Here is a 13,056-nt window from a genome sequence, read left to right as displayed (position 1 = left end):
AAGAATGTGCCCCCTCTGGCTTGTTCTTAGATAAGAACATCACTTGCATTGGAGGGAGATAGGAAGGACAAAACGTTGTGCTGTGTTTCAAACACAAATTATTAATGCATTGGAATAGTACAGTGGGATTGAAAAAAAGGTGCAGACTGAGAACACAAGATGGAGAAAAGAGCTGTAAATTGCTTACGTACATGAATTCCCAACACTTCTGTTGTCCCCAGCAGTGGCATGATTAATGACATTTTCGGAAGGTGATGGATTACTTTGCAAAATTAATGTTTCTTGCTTCATTAAAAGGACTCTGTTTTATGTTTTCATTTATGGACTTATAAAATTGTCACTTCTTTGGCTATCATTAGAAATTAGCTATGAAACTTTAAAAGTCATCAGGTTTAGATTCAGGACTGGGAGGGGGCGGTGGCGGGACATGCATTTTTGTTCTCTGAAGGTTCTTTGAGATCCTGCGTGTGCCAATAGGACCATGCACTTCCCTACAGTGAAGACGCTGATCACCAGCCATATGACTCTTTCCAGTGGAGACAGCATATGTCCTTTATCTTTCAAAGAAAGAAGGTACCAGGGAATACGGAATTATGTATTTTGAGGCCACTCTAATACAGTGTCATTTTCTCCAGCTGGCAGGGTGTTAATCACCTGGAGACGAAAAAGCTTACTAAATGAAGGAAGCTACCATTTAAAATGAAAGGATAAATAGCATGTGAATGAAGAGTTTTATATTAGCGTTTTTTTCCCCCTCTTGATGAGCCATTGTTCCTCAGGTTCCCCTGAGGATAGACTGTTGGACTTTAAGGGCGGTTACAGAATCGCAGGTCATCACCATTTTCTTTCCACATGCAGCCTTGACAATTTTCTACATTCTTTCTCAGAATTCCTTATTGTCTAATGCTTATGTATTATTGGGAAGCTGGAAAGAATGATCAAGTGTAAACACACACACACCACTCAAAACAAACAAAAAAAGCAAGTGAATGAGCATATGACAGGTCTTGGAAGTTGCTATTCACATACCTACAAGCTACCATCACCACTGGCAAATACTCTGAATATGTCCTGTTACAGAACAGCAACAGCAGCCAAGAATGAAGGTCAAGGCTGAAGTCCTGAGACCTCTGGGATTCCCAGACAACAGATTCATCCTCTATGACATTAAGAAGTCCAGCTGTTCATGAAATATTTCTGCGAGGATTATAATACTTCTCTGCTATTTGGGTAGACAAGGGGAATTCTGGTAGGCCTACACAAACTCAGGACGTCCCAGGTGGCACCAGTGGTAAAGAAGCCACCTTCCAATGCAGGAGACGTAAGAGCCACGGGTTCGATCCCTGGGTCGGGAAGATCCCCTGGAGAAGGAAATGGCAACCCACTCCAGTATCCTTGCCTGGAGAATCCCACAGACAGAGGAACCTGGAAAGGTACAGTCCATGGGGTTGCAAAGAGTTGGACGTGACTGAAGCAACTTAACACAAACTCAATTTATAAGGGAAAAGTCTTCATCTAAGAAATTACAACTGTGTGTCAAATGGCTGTATAAAGATTTAAAAGACGACTAATGATTATAATACTTCCTTCACTTCCACAACTGTTCGCACAAATGTCTATCAGTCTCTCCCTCTAGTAGAAAATAATTCTTCTGTGGGCGGGAATCACGAAACACGCTGAGTCCCCAGAAACTAAGCTACTTGAATGATAACTGCGTGTGACAGATTTGTGTTGGTTGGAAGAACTAGGATAGATGAGGGCACATGGGATCTTGTTGATGGAGTGGTATTTTTAACATATCTTTTTCTTCTATCACGCCAACAACCTTTCACTTCGATACTTCGTGACACAATGGTGGTTCCAGGAGGCAATGAATCCATGTCCCCCCAGACTCAGCGATCCTTGATGATATTACAGCTGACATGTTAACTCTGTCTTCTCTCCCTGTTAACATGTTGAGAAGTGGATCATTTAGCATAAACGTCTGGCAATGTGACAAATAGGGCTTGAGTTTCTGCCACGAAGCCTTGATTATCTCACCTTCCAATGGCTTTGGTTGTCTTATCTATCAAAATAATGCTCCTGACCTCAAAAGAGTTGCTGTGAAGGTCAGAGAGAGACGGTGATTGCAGTCATGAAATTAAAAGATGCTTACTTCTTGGAAGAAAAGTTATGACCAACCTAGACAGCATATTAAAAAGCAGAGACATTACTTTGCCAACAAAGGTCCGTCTAGGCTACAGTTTTTCCAGTGGTCATGTATGGATGTGAGGGTTGGACTATAAAGAAAGCTGAGCACCAAAGAATTGAGGCTTTTAAACTGTGGTGTTGGAGAAGACTCTTGAGAGTCCCTTGGACTGCAGGAGATCCAACCAGTCCATCCTAAAGGAGAACAGTCCTGGGTGTTCATTGGAAGGACTGATGCTGAAGCTGAAACTCCAATCCTTTGGCCACCTGATGGGAAGAGCTGACTCATTTGAAAAGACTCTGATGCTGGGAAAGATTGAGGACAGGAGGAGAAGGGGATAACAGAGGATGAGACGGTTGGATGGCATCACTAACTCAATGGTCACGGGTTTGTGTGGACTCTGGGAGTTGGTGATGGACAGGGAGGGCCTGGCATGCTGTAGTCCATGGGGTCACAAAGAGTTGGACACGACTGAGCGACTGAACTGAACTGAACTCTGTCAACATCAAGACTGCATAAAAAATAATGAACACCAAATAACCTAGCCTGTGGCTTGGTCGTTCAGCAGACATTCTGCTTTGGGTCCAGCCCCACCAATTCAGAAGTGGGATCCTACTGTAAGCCAAAGTGTGACTGCAGGGAGAGGGGAAAGGCAGTCCTTTCTTTCTTTTTGATGCTCAGCTGGGGCTTTTTCTCAGGGAGTGCTGGCAAGGATCTCTAGAGAGATCAACTCAATAGCCTAGGGCAACTGGTGGTGGAGCCCGAAGTTCAACCAGATCAGCAAGAACCAGGAAGACATCGCCAAGTGTGATGACTTGCTCTCAACCTGTCCTGCGGAACAACGGACTTGAGCTTTGTAACAGCTTTCACCAAAAGTCCCCAACACCTGGCTGCTGTCTGGGTGGGCTGACGCTGTATCCTGTCCATCACGAGCCACCAAGAGGTCCCCAGCAGACAGACCGCACTCCCGCAGGACTCTGCATCGACTCACATTGGCTCTTCTACATTGGAAGAGCCCACAGTGGCTGTGCTTAGCTCGTATCATCTCCCTTGGGAAACATCCGCTCAAGCAACAGGACCCCTCCTCTGAGATCTCACACAAATAACTCTCCCCAACCCCTCCCTGGTGGACTGCTGTGGTCTGTTTATAAGTCTTAGTTCTTATAGCAGACTCTAAATCCCTCAGGATTTTACAGCCTCATCTCTGAAATTGCAGCAATCCATCGATATCAGCTGAAATAAATGGAAGTGATTAAAGTGACGTGCTTCTTTTTTTTTTTTTTTTTAAGGGAGAAAGAGATCCAGCATCTACAGTGTGAAATTTACATGAAACTGAGCCATAGACAAGGCTTGCATCAATCACTCTTTACTTGTTGGCTCTCAGGGATGACCACTTTTATCCAACCGTCTGTCCCAGAGTTGGGGAAATGCCTCAGCTCACCACTTTGAAACCGTGGGCATGTAAAGTCTTTTACACATATGGAGGGGACTCGGGGTCTCTGGTGGCTCAGTGGTTAAGAATCTGCCTGTCAATGCAGGAGATGCAGGTTCCATCCCTGGGTGGGGACTATCCCCTGAAGGAGGAAATGGCAACCCACTCCAGTATTCTTGCCTGGAGAATCCCATGGATAGAGCAGCCTGGCGGGCTACAGTCCATGGAGTCACAAAGAGTCAGACCCAACGGAGTGACAACAACAACAAATAGGTCCTGGGGGGACGTGGCACCCTTGGTCACTTGCTGAGTAAATCCAGAGCTGCGTAATATCTGAACTAACTGGTCTTCCTTGCCTCTTCTTAGACCTGCCGGGGGTACTGAGGTTACTGATGTCCCCTGACGCTATCTACTGTCCAGCTCTCACACACTGTTTCAAGCTGGCTTCATAGTACAGTTGTCCCGTGAGGACTGTGGGCTTCTGGGACCCCCATGGGTATTAAAATCTGCGGACACTCAAGTCTCATACACAGTGGCAGAGTAGAGCTGGCTCTCTGTCTCTGCAGGGTCCTCATCCCTAGATTCGCCCAACTGCAGCTGGCAGAACCAGCACATACACAGTGCCGACTGTATTTATATACAGGGATGAGTGTGTGTATTTGTGTGTATTTCACACAGGCAGTGAAGAAGCATGATATATGTGATGTGTGTGTGTGTGTCTGTGTGTGTGTATTTCACACAGGCAGTGAAGAAGCATGATATATGCATGTGCGCACACGTGTATATTTACGGGGATATACTTATGTGTTAGGATAACACATGATATGCTTATGTGTTAGGATCAAGATTTTAATCTTTCCACTGAAATCATCAGGAGAGAAAACTAAAACAAATAACAGAAAACGTCCTGACTCTCTGAGTGCTTCCTGATCTAGAACAATTAAACAGAAACGGACTCCCAGACTTGGAAACCAAACTTATGGTTACCAAAGAGGAAAAGGTGGGGGAGATAAACAGGAGTTTGGGACTGACATGTACACGCTACTCTATATAAAGTAGATAACTAACAAGGATGTTTAACAAGGATGTACAGCACAGGGAATTCTACTCAATACTCCGTAATGACCTACCTGGGGAAAGAATCGGAAAAAGAGTGCATATATGTCTATGCATAATCCATTCACTTTGCTATGCAGCAGAAAGTAACACACCATTGTAAGTCAAGTATGTGAAAGTCGCTCAGTCGTGTCCGACCCTTTGCAACCCCATGGACTATACAGTCCATGAAATTCTCCAGGCCAGAATCCTGGAGTGGGTAGCTGTTCCCTTCTCCAGGGGATCTTCCCGACCCAGGGATCGAACCCAGGTCTCCCACATTGCAGGCGGATTCTTTACGAGCTGAACCAAGCAGACTTCAAGTACACTGAGCTGCGTCAGGTATACTTCAATCTACAATAAACATTAAATAAATAAAGGGGACAGTGGGGAAAAGTCTGAACTGAGGGTTGTGGAAGCTGGGTCATGTTTTTACTTCTACAGTCTATTATCTGTACGAGATTGAATGAATCATTCCGATAAGAATCAAGGTGTGTAACCTGCAGGAGGAAGGGGCTGAATTAGGGTAGAAGAGGCACCTGAAGGGAGGTGTCTGGGCTTCCTGGAGGCATTCATCTCTGTGAACGTGATGGATAGGGGAAGCTCTCAGAGGAAGGGGAGGGAAGGGCAGAGGTGAAGCAGGCATGCCGTCTCAGGGAGAGCCCTGAGAAGCTTGGCCCCACGCAAGGCTGCAGAGCATAAACTGAACCAGAGCTGATCCCAGCAAGAGGGCTGGCCTCCTGGATCCCCCCTGCGGTGAGCCAATGACCATGATTTGCCCTCATCAAGGAAGGAGGATGCGCGACCCTGCTGGCAAGACGGTGCCCAGGGGCGAAAGGTCAGTCTCCAAGGGGGAGCAGCTGTAAGCTATTAGCAGCTGATCCAGGGGCTGGGGTGGGGGGCGGCGGAGCAGACCGGGGGCCAGAAGGTCACCAACAGCATCTCCTGAGATGGGATAGGCGGCTATGCCCCAGATCCATTGCTTCAGGGAAGCCAAAGGAAATTACACATTCTCCTTAGACGGATGGTGCAAAAAATAACTACAAGGTCGACGATATCCGTTTTATCAGTCTACTTTGGTAATGCCTCATTACCTCATGCTGATCTGAAGTTGGAAGGACTTACAGATATCTTTGATTAATGGGAAGAGCAAAAACTAGGTCACACTTAATAAATGCCATATGTTGACAGACAATCAGACTTTCAGAATATGGAGTCCAGGGTGAGTGCAAAAGAAATGTGGAAAGGTGGCTGACTTCAGAACTCTCAGTCGGGGCTTGGCGCTCAGACAGTGTACCAACAGTGTTCGGAGTTATGGAATAATTTGACAAAGCATCCCAACGGTTCAGTTCAGTTCAGTCGATCAGTCATGTCCGACTCTTTGCAACCTCATGAACTGCAGCATGCCAGGCCTCCCTGTTCATCATCAATTCCCAGAGTTTACCCAAACCCATGTTCATTGAGTCGAGTCGGTGATACCATCCAACCACCTCATCCTCTGTCATCCCCTTCTCCTCCTGCCCCCAATCCCTCCCAGCATCAGGGTCTTTTCCAATGAGTCAGCTCTTCGCATCAGGTGGCCAAAGGGGTGGAGTTTCAGCTTCAGCATCAGTCCTTCCAATGAACACCCAGGACTGTTCTCCTTTAGGATGGACTGGTTGGATCTCCTTGCAGTCCAAGGGACTCTCAAGAGTCTTCTCCAACACCACAGTTCAAAAGCATCAATTCTTTGGTGCTCACCTTTCTTTATAGTCCAACTCTCACATCCATACATGACCACTGGAAAAACCATAGCCTTGACTAGACAGACCGGCATACGCTATTTCCCCCAGTACTACCGTTCAGATACCAAACATCTGTCAATAATATGGATATGCTTCACCGATCATCTTCCCAACCCCAACCCTCAAAATTGTTTAAGAGTCAGATTTCTGGAAAGCAATGACCAAGTCATATGTAGTTCAGTTCAGTCGCTCAGTCGTGTCCGACTCTTTGCGACCCCATGAATCGCAGCACTCCAGACCTCCCTGTCCATCACAAACTCCCGGAGTTCACCCAGACTCACGTCCATCGAGTCAGTGAGATGGCTGGATGGTGTCACATGTAGGGACTTCTGCATTTCTGAGTTAATACAAGCAGTGCCTGCAGAGAGTGTTATAAGTTTCTTTACCTAGCCTGAAAGTTGTATGCCCATTCACTGAAACACACCAAGGGAGGTTATACAATGAAAACTGATGAGTCTATCTTTAAAAAATATAATAACCTCACATAATTTTTTTAGAACAGGAATGACTACACAAAGAACTGAAGTTTAGCTTTTAAATGGAAGTCTCTAAACATACATACGTGTATGTTTTTTATTAATATGGGTGAGTAAGTGAAAGTCGCTCGGTCGTGTCCAACTCTTTTTGACCCCATGGACTGCACAGTTCATGGAATTCCCCAGGCCAGAATACTGGAGTGGGTAGCCATTTCCTTCTCCAGGGGATCTTCCCAACCCAGGAATCAAATCCAGGTCTCCCACATTGCAGGTGGATTCTTTACCAGCTGAGCCACAAGGGATAATATACTGAAAAGTATATAGATACATACTACACACAATATATAAAATATATAAACATATTTCTCCTCTAATGATACACAACACAAAGAAATCAATAAGTCCACAAGTATTTTCCAATGTAGTTTTATAACGTTCTATAATAGTCACAATAAGATAGACTTTTAAATCATGTTCACTGAGGGATGGAATGGGGAGGGAGGAGGGAGGGGGTTCGGGATGGGGGACACATGTACACCCATGGCTGATTCATGTCAGTGTATGGCAAAAACCACTACAATATTGTAAAGTAATAAGCCTCCGATTAAAATAAATAAATCATGTTCAATGAGAAACAGTTTATTAGAAGCAAGAAAATTTGCCATGTATAACCTAATGTTTGGGCTTCCCCAGTGGTAAACAATCTTACTGCTAATGTGGGAGACCCAAGAGACGCAGGTTCGATCCTTGGGTCGGGGGGAGGAAACAGCAACCCACTCCAGTATTCTTGCCTGGGAAATCCCATGGACAGACAAGTCCAATGAGCTGCAGTCCACGGAGTTGCAAAACTGAGCGACCGAGCATGCATGCAAACAACCTAATAGTGTTTAGTTTTGGGTCAAAGTTAGAAATTCTTGGAGACACAACTAGAGATCCAGCAACCCAGACCAGGATATACGAAGGTGAAACTTGAGGATGGCCTTTCTTCCCAGAGACTATCAGCACGTCACTTCGACCTCACTGCAGGCCCAGCAGACACACCAAGACTTGAGTATATTCACCACAAGATCGTTGCTTTAAAACTCTGCCAGCCTGGGGCTGATTCGTGGCTACCGAAGGCTTCCGAAGCGCTAATTATTTGCTTACTTTTTCTGAGAGCAGAGGCTAGTCCTCTATGCAGAATGAGCTAATCACCAGCTCTATTCTCTCTTCTGCCAAAACAAACAGCCTCCAATTACTGCTAGAAGAAAGCCTCTGATCTCTAATCAGTTACCTAAACCAGGCTCTCAGTGCTACTTGGAAGAGTGAATCATGTCCCATTAAGCAAGAATCTCTTCGCACTAATAAAATCCTAGAGCCCTAGGACCAAGGCCGCCAGCAACCTGCTACTTATCTTCCAAGACTCCATCCACTTCGCCCCATCAGGTCCCAAAATCTGGCCAAGAAATAAGGCTCACTCAGACTTTTTATTCCACTCAGGCTATTTTTCCTCAAGCCCTCGTCTACTGCGCCTACTTTGAGAATACCCAGGCACAGGAAGAGCAGGTTGCAGGTCTGCTAACATTCAGGGATAGGACTCCTCTCTGCGAGGATCTGAGGCTCAGCTCCATCACAGCCGTGATGCGCAGAACCTGGGGAGACAGGCGGGGTGGCCACCAGGAATGTCCCAGCACAAGCAAGGAAGCCACTCAGGCAGGATACGTGAGATTCACCCAAAAAGACACAGAGCTTCTTTCAGGCTTAGTGTCCCTCTTGTTTAATCTTCTAGTGAAGGAAGCCCCCGTACTTAGGCTACCTGATGGGAAGAGCCGACTCACTGGAAAAGACCCTGATGCTGGGAAAGATTGAAGGCAGGAGGGGAAGGAGACCACAGAGGGTGAGATGGTTGGATGGCATCACCGACACAATGGACATGAGTTTGAGTAAACTCCGGGAGTTCATGATGGACACGGAGGCCTGGCATGCTGCGGTTCATGGGGTCTCAAAGAGTCGGACACGACTGAGCAACTGAACAGAACGGAGAAAATAAGTGCAGGGCCAGGTTACTCCCAAGTGAACACGTCAGTTATCAGATCTCTGAACACTAAGGACAACCTATGAATAAATCCCCAGGACAAGCGGGCGTAACCGCTTCCAGGGGTTGAACAATCCAAACCAGGGCCGGCCCCAGGGACACAGATCCGTGCATGTGGTTCAAGCTCAGAAAGAGCCCTGCAGCTTGGGGGTGACCGCGCCAAGACCACCTATTGGAATTCTCAGTGATCTCGTCTCTGAGTCTGCATTTTTCAATGTGGAATCTGCTGGGATGCTGAAGCATGTTCTGGAGATCTCTGCAGGCATGATGCCTCTCACCTCCCTCTCCTCTCCAGCAAAGGTTCTGAGCTGCCTAACACTCTGGGGCCCCCCGGAGCCCCAGTCCTCCCCAACCTCTCCCTGCCAACGCCCCCCCCCCATCAAAGTACTGTCACACTCTGCCCCCTGCAGCAACCTGAGAGTGGGCACAAGGAATGCTGGGGGGCGCGTGCATGCTTTGACGCGCCCACAGTTTAGTGGTGGCCATGCCTGTCCCACGCTGGGAGCTGCAAGCTGTGTTTGTGGACGACCAGCCACAGGCCACAACGCCACAGGAATGAGCCTGTTACCCATTCCTGGTGCAGGCAGCTAACTGCCTCTGCTAAGGCAGTCTGAGCACCCTTGTGGGGGGGGGGGGCTGCCCATCCACTATAGGTTGAGCAGGAGGAAGGGGAGACCTCTAGTTCAACTTCCTGAAGTCGCTCAGTCATGGGCAACTCTTTGCAATCCCATGGACTGTAGATTACCAGGCTCCTCTGTCCATGGGCCTCTCCAGGCAAGAGTACTGGAGTGGGTTGCCATTTCCTTCTCCAGGGGAACTTCCCAGCCTGGGGATCGAACCTGGGTCTCCCACATGGCAGGCAGACGGTTTACCCACTGAGCCACCAGGGAAGCCTAACTTCCCGAAAGTGAAAGGGAAAGTGGCTTAGTCGTGTCCAGCTCTTTGCGACCCCATGGACTATACAGTCCATGAAATTCTCCAGGCCTGAATACTGGAGTGGGTAGCCTTTCCCTTCTCCAGGGGCTCTTCCCAACCCAGGAATCGAACCCAGGTCTCCCGCATTGCAGGTCGATTCTTTACCAGCTGAGCTATGATCTAGCTAAAACAAGGTCCAACGCGTTGGCCCAGCAGCTGGCAGGAAAGGACACCAGGCGAGCGTCATGCCTGAGCAAGTGTGCGTGCTCATCAGATCCTGGGTATCCATGATGGTCTACACACATCCTGCGACATTCCCCTGTGGGGCATCCATTGTGTACACCCCCACACAGGGCACTTTGGGAGGTGGGCTTCCCTGGTGACTCAGACGGTAAAGAATCTGCCTGCAATGTGGGAGACCCAGATTTGATCCCTGGGTCAGGAAGATCCCCTGGAGAAGGGCATGGCAACCCACTCCAGTATTCTTGCCTGGAGAATCCCATGGACAGAGGAGCCTGGCAGGGCTACAGTCCATGGGGTCGCAAAGAGTCGGACACGACTGAGCGACTAACACTACCTCTGCCACCTTTCTGAGTCTGGCCCCAGCTTGGCCCTCGAGGGATGAGCCAGAAAATCCAAATTGTGTACTGCTGGTAATTCCAAGTGAAACGTCTGATGTTTGGGTATAACACAAGCACTGTACAAGAGAAAGATGAACGGTGAAATCCACGCGAATGACTTCATCTTTAAATTATTCTTTATCGAGAAGAGTGCTGGAGAGCAAATTTAAAACACCACGAAGAAGCCAAGAGAGAAGGGTCACAGCAGAAAAAACGGGTTTGATAGTTTAGTTCCTTCCACAACACTTCTTACTCTTTAACGACGGACAGCGCGTTTCTATGTGGCCCCGGGGCCAGAAAAAAAGGCAGCTGGTTCTGAAGTAAATCAACCTACTAACCTTGGAAGAAAAGCTGTGACCAATCTAGACGGCATATTAGAAAGCAGTCATTGCTCTGCCGACAAAGGTCTGTCTAGTCAAAGCTATGGTTTTTCCAGTAGTCATGTATGGATGTGAGAGTTGGACTCTAAAGAAAGCCGAGGGCCGAAGAATTGATGCTTTTGAACGTTTTTGTTGGAGAAGACTCTTTAGAGTCCCTTGGACTGCAAGGAAATCCAACCAGTCCATCCTAAAGGAAATCAGTCCTGAATACTCATTGGAAGGACTGATGCTGAAGCTCCAATCCTTTAGCCACCTGATGCAAAGAACTGACTCATTTGAAAAGACCCTGATGTTGGGAAAGATTGAAGGCGGGAGGAGAACGGGACGACAGAGGATGAGATGGTTGGATGACATCACTGATTCGATGGGCATGAGTTTGAGCAAGCTCCGGGAGTTGGTGATGGACAGGGAGGCCTGGCATGCTGCAGTCCATGGGGTCGCAAAGAGTTGGACACGACTGAGCAACTGAACTGAACTCAACTGAGAGTCCACACGCTTGTCTGGCCTCCAGGCTGCAGGCGAACCTTCCTCCACCCTTACAAGCAGGTCAGGAACCACGCAAGAGAAACTGGGAACCGCTACCTGCACCAGAGACAGCCTTCCACTCGGGCTTATTTGCACAAGTGTGGGTGGCTGGGGTATCCCTGACAAAAGGCACTGTTCCAAGCCCTTTCTCCAGCCCAGCCCTTCCCACCAATTCACAAATCCCACCTGCAGTTGCCCCCTGCCTGATACCTCAGCATCCTTCCAATTATTTAAAGAGGGGAGGGACGGGGAAGCTTGAGGTTTTATAAGGAGCGTGCGCCTCTGTCTTTTCAAATCTTAAGAAAGCTTAATCCCTGCAATTTAGATAAATCAGATAGGCATTACCAGGGTAGGGTTAAACCTCCAAGAATGGCTTTGCCATTGATTGCAGAAACAGCAGTTATTAAGTCCTAACTGAGTAATTTGCAGCTTAGTTCACCCCCCACCCCAGCTAATTAAAATGTAATCAGGATTGTCTGGCAATGTGTATTCTGTCAGCAGTTTTTTCTTCCGAAGAGAAATCATGCCAAGAGACCACAAGAAAAGCCTTTCACGGGAATTGGCTTGATCTGCACTGTTTCTTTAGGCGCTGAAACTGTAAAACAAATAAATTACAGCGACTGACAGTTCAATTTAAAGAAGGAAGGAAGGGAAGAGGAAAAAGAAAAGACAGTCTTTCTCCCTGGGAACAGGATGCTGTTTTATGTCGTTGTTTGAACAATAGGGTGGCATTGCCTCAGAAGAGCGACCGCAGGGCAGGGCAGGGGGGCAAGAATCCAGGTGGCTGGGAGGGACCCTCTCCAGGGTGTCCGCGGAATTTCAGCGCAGGAGACCACACCCCCGGGTCCCTTCCCTGAAGACCAAATGGGATCGCGGAGTTTTCTCAAACCTACGGATGCCCCTTCTCTGCGAACACGCAGAACCGAGCGTACTCGGGCGCGTGCAGACTTGGCCAGCGGGTTCACTCTCTGCACATCCCAACTTTTAGCTCTTCGTGGGCCATTCTGGCCAAGGTTTCATTAGCTCTCTCACGCCAGAATGAACAGGGCTTAAAGGCTTCGGAGATTCGTCCCAAACTCCACGGTCACTACGATGGCTCCCATCGCAGCTTAGTGCCCGCGGACCCTTGGAAGGCCCCTTTGACCCCGCGCAAGCGCGAGAAGCGCCTCGTTTATTTCAGAGGGACTCCGCTTAGAAACCCACCGAGGAGCCGCGCGGCCCCTTTCTGGGAGCCGCAGTTTTCCCTGCGGCCAGAAGTTGGGATCTTATAACAGGTGAACGACTATAAGGCTAGAGAGGAGACGGCGAGGGCGAGAAGCTAGCACACGAGAGAAATTAGGTTATACGCGTGAATGATTGCAGAGTGCGCGCGCTCCGATCAGCTGGGGACCGCGGCTGCGAGACGCGCCTGGGGCCGGCTCGGGAGCGGTTCCCGCGCGCCCCTCGGCACCCAGGGTCCCTGAGTCACTCCCCGCTGTGGTTCCCCCCAGCATCCCAGCCATCTACTGGCATCAAGCGTCCTGTCCCCTGAACCTTCTACACACGCACACGCGCCCCTATACCCCGA

The 13,056-nt window shown here is 48.3% G+C and overlaps 1 protein-coding gene across 1 annotated transcript in view; it reads right to left on the bottom strand.

Moving 5' to 3' along the window:
* Positions 1-13,056, bottom strand: part of ANOS1 (anosmin 1) — a 207,960-nt gene that overhangs the window by 193,790 nt on the left and 1,114 nt on the right. The window lies entirely within an intron of this gene.

The sequence above is a fragment of the Bos javanicus genome, chromosome X (assembly GCF_032452875.1).
Source record: "Bos javanicus breed banteng chromosome X, ARS-OSU_banteng_1.0, whole genome shotgun sequence".
NCBI classification, from domain to species: domain Eukaryota; kingdom Metazoa; phylum Chordata; class Mammalia; order Artiodactyla; family Bovidae; genus Bos; species Bos javanicus.
Note: the sequence above shows the minus strand (reverse complement) of the source record. Positions and strands in the feature narration are given on the sequence as shown.